Source organism: Pteropus alecto, unplaced genomic scaffold, assembly GCF_000325575.1.
Source record: "Pteropus alecto unplaced genomic scaffold, ASM32557v1 scaffold71, whole genome shotgun sequence".
NCBI classification, from domain to species: domain Eukaryota; kingdom Metazoa; phylum Chordata; class Mammalia; order Chiroptera; family Pteropodidae; genus Pteropus; species Pteropus alecto.
The window spans coordinates 2275113-2292706 of record NW_006433024.1 but is presented as its reverse complement, the minus strand read 5'-3'; the positions used below and the strand labels follow the sequence as shown (position 1 = coordinate 2292706).

Sequence of the window (17594 nt, the reverse complement as noted above, 5' to 3'; positions counted from 1 at the left end):
TATTCTCTGTTCTCCTCTATTCTCGTCATGCTTCCCCTTGGAAAAATTAAAGCTCCTTAAAGGCAAATAACATATCTCATTTCTTCTTTCCCAAGAATGCCTAGCTTTGTGCTCTAAAAGTCTAAATATTGTATTAGTCACCAGGTTGTGAGGCAGCTAAACAGCAGGGTCTAATAAGATATTGACAAAATGGGTAGTGTCTGTTGCTAGAAATGGTCATGAATGAGTAGTCAGGAAATTCCTGAAGGAAGAAATAAGGAAGATGTAGTAAGGTGCTTACTTCCTTGGAGAATGGATGGAAACTATATGGAAGACATACTTAACACCTAAAGCATTCAAGTCGATGGGGTCAAAGGGGTCAGATATGTGGTGGCTGAAAGAAATCTAACTATGGGAGGTGAACACATAATGTAAATATATATATACATATGCCTTACTGTTAAAATGTACAGCTGAAAGTTACTAGATTTTGTTAACCATTGTCACTATAAAAAATAAATTAAGAATAATAATAATAAATAAATAAAGCATTCACGTTGAAACATGGTATGAAGTTGCAAAGCTCCTTTTTATGGCTAAATCCAGAAAGGTACTATATTAGCTAGAAATGGTCCCCAAAGCAGGGGCCCTGGCTCCAGAGTTGTTGATTTATTTATTATGCTTTACCTTAGTTAACACTGATCAAGTGGTCACAGTAACACTTTGGCCCCTATCTTTACCCCTCTAAATCAGCTCTGCCTGCCTCTGCTGGTGCCATCTGACTACAATCAGTAAAAACTGTTTCAGTCCATGACTAGAGATCAATTTGCTTCCCCACAATCAGAGGATATTAAATACTTTTTAATGTGTAAAACCAATTCACTCAGCCCTTGGCCCTATGTTTTTCCTGTCCTCCAGATGTAGCCTAGATTAAAATCTGTCTTGTTCTTGTGGCCTATTCACTTCTTTATACTTTATGACATCTGGGGCTGGGATTCTTTTTTTTCCAAGAACTCTGAAGATGAGAAGTTTGGGTAGTATCTTCATATCTGTCTGAATATCTGCTAACTTTCTTTTTCCCTGTCACAGTGTTTTACTATTACTTAAGTCTAATAATTTCTTAAGCTTGTCTATAGCTTGTATTCCCACTTACAAATTGTTCCCATACTCTTACACACCCGCCTTCACCATTTGAGCCATACTTCCTCCCATTACTTCCAGTTCAGCCTGTGTCCCACCTCACCCCTCAGCTTTAACTGATAGAACAGCCTCTAGATTTAAGTCTGTCCTGTGGTGGCCTGCTTCGCATGAACCAGCCTCACAACTCTATGAAACGGTAAGACAGGAAATGCTTGTCTAATTTTCTTTGGAGCCAGGCATTACTGACTTTATCAAATTAGAACTGAGTAGAAAAAGTAAAAAGAAGCATTAACAATTCATGACCATCTTACATAACCTTACTGAGGCACAGAAGAGGGTTTGCACAGTTTCATTTTAAAGAAATGCATCGATGCATTATAAAAGATCTATTCCTCATTATGTTTAATTAGTTGAGAGGCAGGCAAAGAAGAAAAGTTATGTTTTTAACCAAATAATAATATGTTGCTGAAGTAATCTCCATTTTTAATGCCAAGCATGTAGTAAATCCAGTGGACTATAAGAAGTTACACATTTTGAGTTCAAATAAAAATAGTGGGTTTTTTTTTGCAAAAGTGGGCAAGAAATGTTCTTTTTCTATGTAAACAATAGGGAGTATATGGTATTTTCTCCTTTCAGAAGACTTTTATTGAATTATTTTCATCTCTTTTCTTTGTGAATAAATACAAAATGCCAAGAGTAGAGCAAAATCAATGGAATGGTAAATGCAAATATGCACATTCTTTATGCTGTGATTGGAGACTACAAGTGCAAAGTTTTCAAATAAAACAAAACACATTTTTTACTTATTACTATAACTTGAGTCCTTTAAAAAAGGTAAAAAACTGAAGATTCTGCCAAAATAAGATGTGAGGAGAGGGTATGATTGAGGTGCACCTGTAGAATTGTTTAAAACAAATCCTTTGAGAAGGGCTTTTGGAGCCTTCTAATCCTAAAATAATACACATTGTCAGCAAATACACAGATTCTCTGAAATGATTTATGACAAACTAATAGAGAATAGAAAAATACAGGATTACAAAAAATGGAAAATAAGAATAAAAATTTTAAAACAAATTTAGACAAGTAGTTAATTACTAAAAAAGTAATAGAATCAGAATTAGGATTTTTTTTTTTTTTTGCCTTTCTACTTTCAACCAGAATATACTAGTTATTATCTAGGAAAAGGTACCATGTGGAAGGTGGTTCACTCTCATAGTGACAATGAATGTTTCTGTCTTCTGGCATTCTAGCCAATCATTCTATAAAGCATTCCGTGATTGCTCTGGCATGCTCATTACTGTAATACATTTTGTGAGGGTTAAAACAGACATGGTTCCTGCCTCTGATAAACATTATCTAGTTTGGGTGATAAAATAGGTATGTCTAAAATGACCAAAAGAGACATGGGATTGTATATGAACTCATGGGTTGGGCAGATGCTCTCACAACGTTTATTAAAGTCCTGGCAGTCCCATCTGGTAGCAGAGAGAGAGAAACTGCTAATGGACATAGTGTGGAAGTCTAATGAACCTCCAGGCTTCCTTTCAACTTGGGAAGTCACTAATCTGGTGCAGCTTGCCAAAGAGATGAGATCACTTTCCCCTTGATTTGAAGCTAATCTAATACTAGAAGGGAAAGGGTATTGGGTAGATGAGGCATAGGAAATATGAGGGAGTCTAGTCTAAGCAATGTATTATATCTATGGTTTTGGATGACTGGAATATCAGAACAAGACTCAGTTTAATTCCTGGAAGTTTGAGGAATGAAGTAGAAAAGTTGGCAAGAACCTTAGAAGGTTGTAGAAAGAAAAAAGCAGCCCTGACAACTTTCACCTGATATCTGGCTTAGCTCTAACATTTAAGCTCTGATGTTCTCCTCCTGAACACAAATAATTTCACATGCATTTGTTCAGTGATCATGATAGAATGAGAATGAAATAATATCCATTTTAAGTCATGTATGAGCATAGATAAAAATAAGAATATAATACAAACAGACAAAAAAAAAACCAAACATTTCCCACTCTCAGGTAACAGGGATTGGTGCTTCTTTATCAATTATGGCTTTATCTCTACTCAATTTCTACAGATTCCTGAATAAAAAAATTAATATACCCCAATCATGCACTTACCCCTTCCTCATTAAAGTGTTCAATCCAGAATAGACTCCCCCTTCCTTGAAACCTCCCCAGATCACCTAACGCAAAACCAAACTACTGATCAGCCATACCCCAGCACTCTTTTGTTGAGATAACTACTATTACAAATAAAGCCTAACAGCTCTTGTTGCAGCGAGTAATAAATCCATTATTAAGAACATTATATCAGCGTCATTTAGTCTGTGTCCATTGACGATTGTTAAGATTTCAGCTGAGTTATGCAAGGTTTAGGGCAGAGAATCAGTAAGCTAATAGCTCTCAGAACCACCAATGACACGTATTTTCACTCCAGATTCCTCAAAGAAATGTTAGTATAATAAGAACTAATATCATTAGTATGTGAAATTCATTTTGTTTTATATTTCTGTAGCTATCTTTAGGGACAACACAAGAGTATTTGCCTTCATAGTAGTTAAAACCAACAAAACAGCACACTGAAAGGCCAAAGAATCATTCAGTAAATAGGCATAATGTTTGCTATTATGTTCTATAGAGCCTAGAGAAAGAAATTGAAGCCCAGATGGTCCTTACACTCAAGAAATTTATAGTAAGCTTAAGCCAAAGCTAAAATAGCTTTCATTTTCCTCTTGAGAGTTGTAGTCTTGAGAGTTTACTACATAGTTGATACTATTATAAGTGTTATACAGAAGAGCTTATTCATCCATAAAAAAGTCCTACAAAGAAGATACAAGGATTAGCCTAATTTTGTAGATGAGAATATTGAGGAATACAATAAAGGAAATAGCCCAGACTCGCACATCCAACAAATAAAGATGGATTCAAGGTAAAAACCACAAGCAGTGTGAATTCAGTGTTCACATTCATAAACCCTTAATTTTACTCCTGTTTAGAGAGAGTTAACAGCACAAGACATAACATGATTAAGCATGAAAAAGTGTAGAATAGGCAGGTTAAGCCAAATGACAAAGGGAGAAGGGGCAGGACAGTGATGATGGCCACTCAAAGCACAGAATATCCCTTTGGTGCCAACACAGAAGGAAAATTCTTTCACCTATGGCAAGACTTCAGCAGATCAGAATTGGAATACATGGAAAAATTAATTTTCTGATAATTAGTTCTCTTAGTTGTCCAATCTTATTATGGTAAATCTATATAAAAAGTCTAAATCTTAACTCCTGCCTTAGAAACATAGTATATAGATCAGAACCGACTCTCTGTTGTTTAAATATCTTATATTTATATCTTCCACAAATATTTACTAAATTCCTACGATGGCTAGAAATTATTCAAGGAACTTGGGATCTATCAGTGAACAAATCAACAGATCTGCTCTAGTGGGACTTACATACTCCCAGGAGGAGAGAGATAGTAAATGATAATTATAGTAAATCATTAGATGATGTAGGATGATGGAAAGTAAAAGGATTTTAAAAAAAGAAAATAAAGAATAGGTAAAGGCATTGGGAGTGGCAGGAGTGAGGCAGGGGAACATGCTGCAATATTGAGTAGGTAGTGAGGATAGGCCTCTTTGAAAAGATATGCTCATACATTTAAAGGAAGTAGAGGAAGTCAGCCAAGCAGATATTGGCAGGAAGAAAGCAAGTATCTCAAACATCCTTCTAAATCAATAACATCATTAGATTATAATGTAGTCTGCTCCATAAATTGAAAGAATTAGATTGAATGTATTTTAAATTGGGAAGTCATCTGAAGATTTTTTTAAATGTACATGTAGTTTCCCCCTAATCATACTTGTTTTGAAATGTGCTGTGGGCCTGCTATACTCCACACCATAACTGTAAAGGACATATTGATGAACAGAACTTGATAACTATCTTTACGTTGCTTGTATGGTTGGGGAAGAATCACCATCAAAGCACAGTGTGAGAAGCAAGGAAATACAAATATTGAAACGCTGCAGGGAACTGTGGAATGATGGGACAAACACACTCCTCCTGAAGTTAGGCAGAGTTAGTGCTGGTTTGTGCTACAGGTTGAGATGTTTATTTTTTTTATTTTATTATTATTTTTTATTTTACCCCTTCTTGTTATCCAAAGTTCATGCAGCCCAAATGGTAAACCTGTTTCAACCCACAAATGACTTATATAACCTAGTGAGCACTGCACTGTCTCAGGAGACCAGAATTTTTTTTTAATTTTTATTTATTTATTTTTTTAGGCGCGGCAACCCTTGGTTGACCTCACAGATTGCAAGGACCTTGTCAGCTTACAATCCCTTATTTTTTTAACTTTTTACGGCTACAGCACCTGGTCTTCCTATGTGGTCTCCCATTCAAGTACTAACCAGGCCCAACTCTGCTTAAGCTTCCGAGATCAGATGGGATAGGGCTTGTTCAGGGTAGCATGGCCGTAGACCCAGGTTTTTTTGTTTGTTTGTTTGTTTAAAGGGATTGACTATATACCTGAGGTGGAAACAGAGTGCTTCATCAAAAAAGGTTTGCTTAAAACCAATTTTATCTAATGCTCAAACTGTCTTTAAAAATTAAAATTAAACTGGCCAGTTAAATTTAAGATTAGTTGTAGAGGTTGTAGACAAAATGGCTAGGAGTCCTCAATTTTCCAATTTGCATAAAGTAGAAAAAGATGCTCACATGACATTCGAAATATTCTCATTATTAATGAAATGCTATAAATTTTATATATATTATAAAAATCATGTAAGAAGTGTGTTTAGCCAAAACAAATACAACCTCAAAAAGTACCCAAAACATCAAACTATAGAATAACCAAAGGGATGAAAGAATGGTTAAAAAGGTTGAATTTCAAGTTTTAATTGGTAAGGGATCAAAGATAGTCAACAGATTATTTCAACAGGCAGTGTAACTAGGCATGTGTTGTTTACTTGTGATACCAATACCTTCACATCTTTGTCTTAATGTACTTGCTTCATGGTTTTCAGTTACCTGCCAGTAATCACAAAGGAAGCCTGATACCCGAGGAAATGGACAAAAGTGAGCATGTAACAAGTGTCTAAGATGTTCCAAGCACTTCACAGAAATTTTTCCTATTTTATTTAATCTGTTTCACAGCCTCCTAAGGTAAATAGTTGTTACTCTTATCATTTTACAGAACAACAAATCTAAGGATTAAGGTAGATAAGTAGTAGGATCCTCTCCTGCCTCTAAAGAGGTGGTGCCCCTCTGAAGTTTTAGGGTTCCTGGCAAAGACACTTCTTGAAATCTTGTGAACCCATTTCCCAAGTTAATTTATTAACTCGAGTTGGTTAATTTATTTTAGAGACAGATAAGGGATTATCCTGCTCACTGCCTCTTCTAACCAGTAAATATGCAAAGGCTTTGTCATTGATTCAGTCTGACAAGAGAAAATGCATCATTTTACATTCTCCGCAGAAGTGATTTCCAAATTACCTGGCATTTGAATTTCAAAGCTGAGGCAGCTTAGAATGTGTGGGTTTGTAAACTTGCTTGGAATAGTAACTGTCATAAAAAATTGTCATAAACTTGCTTGTCATACCTTTGCTGGGCACTGCACTAAAGTTAGGGTGTTTACAGCCTATATAGGATCAAGGCCCTTTGCCTGACAGGGCTTCTATGCCTCAATAGACTAGCTTCCACATTCATATGCTGGTTTTAATAAAGTCAAAATTTCCCATTTACCACTTTAAAAGCTAAAATAGGAAACTCAAATTCAAGCCCTTGTTTGAAAAATCAGTTAAGACATTTGAATCATCTTTCATTCCTTCCAACTTGTCAATGTTAACTTTAATATTTAAGCCCAAGAGCTTTATATAATTGTCTTAAAGATGTTTTAAAACATTTTTGACTCTTCAGTTTAATATTAAGTGTTTCAAAATCACTATTTCAGTGAACAAAGCAATCAAATTATTAAACCAATTTCTTTTTGCATGAGCAAATTAAAACCACTTCTTGTGAGTGTAAAAGTGGAATGCATATTAGTACTTTAAAAATTCTATGTCATTAGAAGTGATAGGGCTAGAGAATCAAAATAAACTGTTCTGGAATCGAAAGCCTCAAGTGTGGGCTGTGAATCAGACACTGCAATATGGAGGCTTATAATGGATGTGACCACGAGGCAATTACTCCCCACGAACAAAATGCCAGTAGCAACAGTAGGCAGGTCTAAAGGCCCGATGTGATGATCATCCATAGATTGTTCATAGCTTATCACAGCCAAGAAAGTCATTTGATGCTGCTATCTTTCAGTCTTCTGGAATTCCTAAATCGCAATGCATGTGCTTTAATAACCTTTGGGCCATATTTTATCATTTGTGAATTAGATACATTTTTCCTCTTTTTCTTACTTACTTCCTCAGCACTTTCCCACAGAGATCACCAAATCTCTCCCAAACAGTGGGAAGTCAGATACGAAGGGTAGCCATTGTAGTTCTTTGAAGAAAGCAAAAGCTTTCTAAGTCATAAATCCTGTAAAAATAAATGCCTTGTTGAGATTTTTCTGTTAAGTAAAGCAGGATAAGTATTGCTTTCAATCTAGAGGGAAGTGAAAGAAATGAGTATTCCTGGAATGTTTATCAATCAGTAACGGAATCAAATTTGCCTAGATTAAAAAATAATAATAACATGATCAGAAATCCTAATAAATTCCTAACTTCATAGCACTTAAATTGGCTAAGAATGCCACCAGGAGACCTTCTGTTTCGCTTCTTTGCCAGAAACTTATTTGCATTAGCGATTATTCTCCACAAAAGACCATAACCCTGGCTTTACTAAGGACTCTAGGAAAATGGAGGACAAGATATTAGCCCTACATGTTCTCCCTTGACCTCAGAACACAATACTAGCCCTCAATTAACCCTCTCTTCCTTCTCTCTCAAATAAGTTCAAACTAGAATGTTTTTCCAAAGCCAGTTGCTTGAAATACTCTATTTGTTCATCAAAAGTCTGTATCATTTTATCTTCAAGACAACAGTTTCTACCTTTGTATACCAGGCTTTTCCACCTAGCTTCAGTACCAGCTTCTTGAGAGCACAAACCAGGTCAGATTCAACAGTGTAACCTCTCCCCACCCTACCCCTGGCTTCTTCTGATTCCCCTTTACTAGACTTTCATTGACCAGCTCTTTTCACAACGGTATAATATCAATTTACAATAATAAAACCCTTATTGCTGCAATACTTATAACAGTTCATTTTTTTCTAACTGAACCCTGACTGATGTATACCTCATTGATGTTGGACTTGACCATATACTTTAATCAATGAGGAGTTAAATGTTCTCTCATGAGTTAGCTGAGCTCCTGTGATTCAGCCATCAACATAGAAAGAACATGTCCAGTAGCTGAAAGTCCAAACAGAATGAATACATATCTGGAATATATCTAAACCTAACCACTACCTGAAGTTAAGTCCAGCCAATTTTTGATGAACCCCTCAGAGCCCTAGCCATCCTACTAGTCAGAAAAATAAATGTTGTAAGCCATTGTGTTTTAGAATTGTTACACAGAACTAGTGCAACAATAATTGACGAATATACTCACAGAAGTTAATTGAGATTGATAAAGATGGGGTTTGCATCTAGGTTTTCAAATCCAAGTCCAGGATGCCTTTTACTCTGTCTTGGCATCCAATGATTTATTTGGTAAGACTAATTACTGGGGCATGGGAGAAATATGAATTATTTTTAAAGTAGTATATAATTGCTCTAATAGGCTGAAAAATCATATACAGTTTCATATCACTACCACTTGGCAACTGCTGTGAGGAATGTGTCACAACTGGACACAGAGACGTCAGTTCCACATGGCTTGTAGTGTGGTGCGTGTTGTGTTTTCTGACTGTGATCACATTGACTCAGCTGTGGAATCTACCTACTCAATACAGTAGAGAAAGGGACATTGTTAAAGTGTGCACAATTATATAATGTACTTTGAAGTTTGGAATATGAACCAATGTGTGTGCACACGATTGTCTCTCCAAGAACATTTCAAAAACCCACTTTTCATGTAAATCTTTGAAAATATCTTCTTTCTCATATTAATCCGTGATTTATGATGCTCATAAAATCATAATAATGGTTATGTATTCATTCATCTTTCAGCCAGAATTTCACTTATTCAACCACGATATACTGTATGCCAGGGATTTTACATGCTTCTGGGGTAAAATGATGAATGAGACCCAGAACTCAGCCCAAGCAGAGCATGTGCCTGCTGCATGCCGCTGTACTGGTACTATGAAAGCAAAGCTCAGGGACTGGTGCAGGACACAGCCGTATAAACAGACGTTTAACATGATGTGAGAAGTCCGATGGAAAATTTAATTTCAAGGAAGAGCAGAATTATTGAAAATAGAGGAATGAACTCCACCATTGAACAAAAGGTTTTCTCCTTTCCTATCTCATTCTCATTGTATTTCTTTTTGTGTATTTCTAGGCCTACACAGAGTCTAAAAGTATCAAATCTCTCCTGTTTCTGACTTCCAGACTTAAAGGAAAACATATTCTTTTCTTTTAGCTATATCTTCTGTTATTTACCCCCACCTTGATAGGGAGCTTGCTCTTAATGCTCATTTCTTGATCTTTCTAATTTGTAACATTTTAAGTTGACTTCCTTGTTTGGAAGACACCTGTTTGTTCTTTGCTGCTTGAATGTCCCAGCACATTTGATCACAAATTGTGTGTGCAAATTTTAAGTTCCTACAATATTATGACTATTTAAACATTGTTTATGGTTGGTCTAAGTTGATTTTATATCCTATCCTTTCCAATTTCTCTCCTGTTTGGATGCTCGCTTTGCCAAATTCCATCTATTTCATGGCTTCTACCCTCATTTTGGAGAAGCACATCTCTAAATAGCTTCTTAAGAAAGAGAGCATGGGAGCACTTTTGGGAATTGGCCTCAAAACCTAGCACTGTCTTTATCTTCACAATTAATTAATATTTTGGTAGCTGCAGAAATGTAGACTCTAATAACTTCACTCAAAAGTGTCTTCATCTTTGTATTAATTTCCCATTGCTTCTATAACAAATTACTACAAACTTAAAACAACACAATTTTATCATCTTACAGTTCTAGAGATCATAAATCTAAAATAAATGAGGATCTGCATTCCTTCTAGAGGCTCTAGGGGAGAATCCATTCCCTTGCCTTTTCTAGCTTCTAAAGGCTGCCTTTGATGATAATGGTAACTGCAAAGATTTATGAGAAAAGTTGAATTCATGACTGATTGGGATCCATTTCTGTGACCCAGCAAAGGCTCTTCTATTTGCAACACAGCACTTTCTACTAATACCTAGGTTAACATTTAATTGTCTCAGCTTTATACCTACTGCGCCCCCCACCCCTGCAAAAAAAAGTGATGGCTTCCACGACAACTGATGGGGGAAACTTATTTGATAAGACTTTTTTTTTTTTTTATTTTATGTGGCGATTTCAGAACTCATTTTGGGTTTTTCATAAAGGTCTTTGTTTTCATAAAGATCCCTTTTCATAAAGGTTATTAGTTTTTACCTTTACCAGGATCTGCTGCCTCTATTTTATATTTTTGGGTAATATGAACAGCTCTCTAAATATTAAAAACTTGGTCAAAGCTATTATATCACAGTGCAGTGCAACCAAAAGAACATGGTGTCCACCTGTACTCAATCCTCTTCTTCACTAATCCAGACTTCCTGGAACAGGTAAATGAGATCAGGGGTCACTATGGGGAGAGTGGGTGGGAATATTCTCTCTCTGCTCTTGGAAAATATATCAGTTACCTTAGGCTAGGCATAATGCTGGAATAAATAACTCTAATAAAATCTGTTTCTACAACAAATGCAGTTTAATTCTCACTCACTTTACACATTTGGGCAGGTTGGCTGCAGCTCTGCTCTATTCCTCTTCACTCAGAAATCCAGGCAGAATGAACAACCCATACATTGGACATGCTATCCTCATGGCAGAGGGAAAAAAGAGACAGCTGAGCCGTGCAATGGCCTTTAAAGCTTCTGACCATGGGTGACACATGTTCCTTCCACTTATATTCCATTGGCCAAGTCATACAGCCAAACTTGATGTCAACAGGGTGGGAAGTATAATTCTTCCACTGAGAGAAACCTAGTAAGAAATAACTTAGCAACCGGAAAGGAAAGAGCCCAGAAAAAAAGAGAAGGCAAAAATTTTGAACAAATAACATAATCTACTTCAGAGAAGATATTCTTTTCCACTTTGCCACCCTGGGTCCTCACTGATTTTCTGGCTTAGAAGAGCCCTTACCCTTATGCAAAGACTCTTCCTTTCCTAAAATAAGGCAAAGAGATTTGGGTCTCTGATCTCAACTACAGGACATAACAAATGTAGTCGTGAAGGTACCTACTAACAACTAGTGCTCCTGTCCCAGACTAAATTCCTTTAAAGAAACTGATGGTTTCTTATTCATCTTTGAATCTATGGTATCAAACTCGGTACATGCTGCAAATCAATATTTATTGGACTGAACTGAATTGAACTGAAATGCATGACATTACCAGAGAAGACATAAATTCTAGTACATTTTTATTATTTATGTAAATATCATTTATTTATAAGCCGCTGAATACCTACTATGCATAAATAAAAGACACAACATCTGCCTTTATGGAGCACATAAGCTAGAAGAATCTAACCAATTTTATTTCCTCTAAAATGTCTCAAAAAGATTTTATGGTTTTTGTGATATACTACACACATTTATCACGGAAGGGTAGCCTTAAGGTGAGGGCTGGCTTCCATCATTAATCATGAATTAAGTACAAAAACACAAATCAAAATGCCTCTCTTTTATGAAGTAATAAAGGATAGCTAGTTGTTTACATATGTATTTTTCTGCTATTAGACTAATATTTTCTCCTATTCAACTAATTTTCTATTTACATAGGAACTGAGTTTTCTTTATCTGTCACTAGTGATTAGCACTGTGTTAATATCTGTTTAATACATGTATGCAGTTGAATAAAAGATACTCTGCTTCCCCCGTTATTCACATCTATACATTCTACTTTAATTTATTCATGCATGTAAGTTCTTCAATTGTTGTAGAGACTATAGTATACCAATAGCTCAAATTAGTAGATAATAGGGCCAAAATCACAGTTAGCCTCTAGGATCTGAAACTGGCTACCTAGTTTCAAACACCATTTTTGCATAGCTGCCTACAGTTTCCATCCACTTCTCCTGCCAAAATGTTAATAACTTATTCAGTGGCATCATTGCTTTATGTCCTTCACCACATTCCCTAGGAGCGGAAACTCTGTTTTATTTACTGTTGTATTTCTAGTATACACGCGCGCGTGCGGACACACACACACACAAACACACACCAACAGAGTCTAACTTAAGTAGATGTTCGATAAATGTCTGTTGAATATGTGAAAGACCAGCCAACTGATTAGAGACAAGAAAGATATAAGTTCCTCATCGATATGAAAATAATAATGCCTAGCTCATAAAACCATTGGTGAGGACTGACTGAACTAATGTGTGTAGAGAATCAGCATAGTGCTAGAGAGATAGTAGGACACTAAATGAACAGTAATTAGAAAGAAGAAAACTCGCAGGAGCAAGCGTAGTTGAATTGGGTGGGATATGGAGAGGACAGGCATTTTTGTTTTGTTGTTTCAGAGAAAATAACATGGGTACTGGATGTGAAGTGGGACAAATAAGGACTGGAAGGGCATTTAGGAATCGGGCCTGACTTGTAAAAAGTCAGAGAGAGTAGCACAGGGTCAGATGATGGGGGCAAGGAGAAAGAAGTTGCCTTTGATAACCATCTAATTCTGGAAATAACCAATCAAGCTTTTCCGATCCATCAACGCCTTTGTTCCAATTTAAAATGCGAAACATGGGAACATCCTGTGGTAAAAACCAGTCTGATTCATAACAGCTCTCACAGGTACATCATGGATGATCCTTAGTAAAAAGGAAAATCTGTAGAGTCATGTTCGGGAGATAAGCGAAGTGTCCTCTTTTGGTCCTGGAAACTCCTTACACAAGGATTCCAAATTTGTTTTTTTAAAAAATGAACATTTCTGATGTACAAATCACCAAACACATGAGAAATATATAAAACTTTGAATAATTAATGTAATTAATTATTAGTAATTTCTGAGTAAATTCACAAAGCACTAAATGCAGCAACTTAATAATAAACACTGGCATCTGATATGCTACATTGTTAAAATAAATATGGTAATAATTATTATTATAAAGTGAAGGAGCAGGAGGAGGAGGAAGAAGAGGAAGAAGTAGAACTAGAAGGAGGAAAGGGAGAGGGTGGGGGAGGAGTTGGAGAAGAGGAGGGGGAGGACAAAAAGAACAAGAACAAGCTGCAGAAACAAACTACTCATATGACACATACCACATTCTAAGTTGTGTTCTAAGTTCTTTACATGTAATATACTCAATAGTAAGAGGCAGTGAGGAGGTGGAAAGGAGGAGGGGGAGGACAAAAAGAACAAGAAGAACAAGCTGCAGAAACAAAATACTCATATGACACATACTACATTCTAAGTTGTGTTCTAAGTCCTTAGAATGTAATATACTCAATAGTAAGAGGCAGGATATCATACTGTTTAGGCACATGAACCTGGAGCCATGCTGTCTGGATTTGTGTCCCCACTCTGCCACTAATCAGCTATGAACCTTGGGCAAATTACAGAACTTCTTACCGCCTTATTTTCCTCATCTATAAAAAGAGATAAACTCATAATTTTTGTGGAGATTAGATGGGTTAAATAAATCAACATGACATATGAGATATAATATAAATTAGCTGAAATGCACTTTACGTAACGGTTGTCCTGACCCAGTTAATGAAGGAAAACAAAAATCCTAGAATTTAGTCCACATGTGTCCCAGCAAGTGAAGATCAATTGAGTTGCCTACAAGTGGCCTCCAGTCCCATTCCCTGTTAGGATCACTTGTCAGCAGTCCACTGGTTCAATGTCCGATTGAAGATCCATTTCTCATTATATGTTTTTTTGTGTGTTTGAGCAGTGCTAGGAGATCCTGTATGTAAAAATCACCACATTAACATCTTCTAGTTTAAGAGTAAAAGGAAAGTAGGGAAGATAGAAAATCTATTTCTCTTGCTGTCATCTCAACTTTCTTCAAAGAATTCTGGCTTTATTACATGAAATTTTAAAAAGATATTTATGATCAAGAGTCAATTTCACCCCATTTTTTCTCTTCAATTGCCTTTGCAAATGACTAATTAACATAGGGAATATGGGTAAAGAGGCTGAATGACTTTCGAAGGCGAAATGAATGTCCACAGAGGCCACCATTTATGAAACTAGTCACCTCACTAATTACTAGGGAGGCAGCCTCATCCCAAGGTTAGAAGCACTAAATCATCCCATCCATAGTAATACCCATTTTAGCACATCACCCTGCTATGAGTACCCATTTTTAAGCTCTGTCTTCTTTTAACTTACTCCCAAGCCTAAAAGAGGTAGATTGACTACAGTCAGGGGGAGGGCAGAAAAACAGACAATAATCTTTGCCTTTGGTGGAGAATCAGCATGCACTTGGAGATTTCTTGCATAGAGTTTTATTTTCTCTCTGAAGAAGGATATTTGCTTCCTGGAGTGTTGTAGCAGCAGGGGCTCCAGGAGGCCAAAATATTGCACAGCTCAGTTGTTACAAGAGGCATCATTTCTTTGCAGGCTCACAGCATCAGAAGCTGTTTTACCAAAAGGATTCCCTCCATCCTTCTCAACACCTCCTGAGGATGGAGAACATGCTGAATTTTAAGGACCGTGGAAACACCAGTCTCTGGTGGATGAAGCCTAATTAGTGACAACTAAAATGTCCCTTGACATGGGTGTCCGAATCCCAAATACATGGCTTCTACTTTTGTTTTCAGGTGTTTGTGCCAGTGAGTAGAAACGCCATTCCTCCAACCTTTCCCCTTTTGCTTAACCATTTTTGAGTAAGGCGAATGGAAGGCAAACATTAGGCAATCCTCTTTGGCAAAGAAAGGGAGTAAAAGCCCCAGCCTGGGGGCTTAGTTGTTGTCAAAAGGAGTGACACGGTTAACACCCTGAATCATTTCTGTACAATGTAGAAAAGATGAGGAAAAAAATGAAAGAAAAAAATGAGGAGCCAAAAAACACAAGAAACACAGACCAATAAACCTAGTATCAACAGTACATTATTAATCTGGATGTACACAGATTCAACAAGAGAAATGTGTCAAACTGCTAAAAAACCCCAAATCCAAAACAAACAAACAAGCAAGAAAACATGAGATGGCCTGGTGTTATTAACCTCATATAGAGAAATTCAATCCTTTTTAAATCTGAGAAAGAGGCACTTACCCCACTCTGCCTAAATCACTGTTTCTCTCCAGGGCAACTGGCTTCAAGGCAGCCACAGACTGTGCACCTTTAAACATGGCTGGCAAAGCAAAGGCACATTTACCCATCTTTCTCTAATGGCTCTGGCCTTCCCTTCCAAAAATCGCTGAGAGCAAGGACAAAGGAAGGTGGAGGAAATGTTGCTCATTTGCGCTTTCAGGGATAAGAGTTTCTCAGACAAATACAGCTTCTTCAGTTAAAGTTCCAACTCACTCTAGTTTCAGAGAGTTCTAACAGCCCTGAAGGAGTGAAGAGCATTTACTTGGCACAGTTAACTGAGTGATTCAGGAGGTACTTTAGAGATTATTTTGGCCCTCTGGTTTTTTACATTTCCTGCTAATGCCTTTCTTTTGGGCATTTCTCTATTCTTTCATGCCTCATTCTGAGATTGAACAGGGGAAAGGAGAAGATGGAAATTGCCCTAGAAATCGTGGGTGCCCATTAAAAGCTCAGGAGGAGAGAGGAGAGATCTGCACTGATGTGGGTTTAAACTATTCCAGAATAGTTTACTATTCTGTGGACTTCCTTTACCTAAAGTAACCCAGGCTGGGAGATGTGATAACCAAAGTCCCATTTTGAAATAGCCCCATTCCCGCTCCATAAAATGTCCTTTAAAATCCAAAGGATGCCGTGAAAAATGATAACATATAGGAAGAAAGTAGTATATTTATGAAAGGTATGAGATTTCTCACTGAAACGAAAGTCACTTGGAAGAAAAGAAGGGTTTATCAGGCATAACATAAACCAGATCATACCTGAGTTTGTCTTTTGCTATATCAGTGATTCTAAGGCTGTGATTCATGGATACCCACGAGTCAATAGATAGACCTCAGCCAGCCACTAAAGTCTTTCTTTCTGAATCATGTTCAGCATATATATGCAAATACTTCTGGGGAGATTATTCCTAGCTTCCATCAATTTCTCAAAGTGGAGAATGCATCTATATGTATGTGTCTGTGTGTGAATCAAAAAGGTTAAAAAAAACCCAAATACCATACATACGCTATTCCCACCAGTTCTTTCTTCCTTGATCCACCACCCTCTCTTCCGCTCTTTCTTAATAAAAATATTCAAATTAATTTGGTTTCTAGAGAACTTTTACCAGACCCAGTGGCACAGAACTCTAATGCATCTCCCACCTGCTTTAAGCTCATTAAACACAGTAATTAGTCTCTGTGGACAATAATCATGGTTGCTCAAATTCATGAATTTCTTTCTTCCTAATCTCTAATTCTGGGTAGGTTTGTATTGTATGGCTTCTGAAAGACCAGCCTGTTATTAAATAGAGGGCTATAAAGATTTTACTGCCATCATGTGCAACATAAGCCTTGATCATACTATCATTGTCTCTATAGAAGGAATATAAACGAAAATGCCATTTACATGTCCCCACTGAGGCTCCCTACCTCCTGATAGTTGATGAAATATGTTCTGCATTTTACCTCTGGAGGGACTGATTCAAATTGTGACAGGTCACAGGAGGAAATAAATGTTGATATCTTGCCATAGCCTTGAAAAATATTTTTCTACATCAGAGCAATTGCTTTACTATTCCCCACAGATGATAAACAACTAAGATGTGAGGAGGATGAGTGACAAGGCGGTTGAGATGCCTTGGAACAGATATGGAAACAGATACAAGGCAAAACAGGGAGCACCTGAAGCCAGATAGCAGAAGATCCAGGTTCCTATTTCAGTCTCTTTACTAATCCAGTGCAAGGCCCCAGGCAAGACACCTATACTTTCTGGGGCTCAGATTTCATAAAAGTAAGATGAAGAAATAGGATTTGATTAAAGATGTATTTAAGCTCATCTTTCTAAGCAAGCTTTTTCTTCAAATCTAACCGTAAAAGTGAATCTTTTCTGACTGCCCTTGGGATAGCTGCTGAGAGCCCATTTATCACACCCATCAGCAACTCCCGAGTGTCATTTTTCCATAATATAGTTTCAAAACCACTATAATAGGTGGTTGGACACCCTGGGTTATGGTGTATCACAAATCCCATCTCTGAGATTCCAGA

General features: G+C 36.9%; 1 protein-coding gene and 1 pseudogene across 1 annotated transcript in view; both read right to left on the bottom strand.

Annotated features, from left to right (window-relative positions):
- Positions 1 to 17594, bottom strand: part of NELL1 (neural EGFL like 1) — a 709438-nt gene that overhangs the window by 108419 nt on the left and 583425 nt on the right. The window lies entirely within an intron of this gene.
- Positions 5495 to 5614, bottom strand: LOC112476634 (annotated as a pseudogene).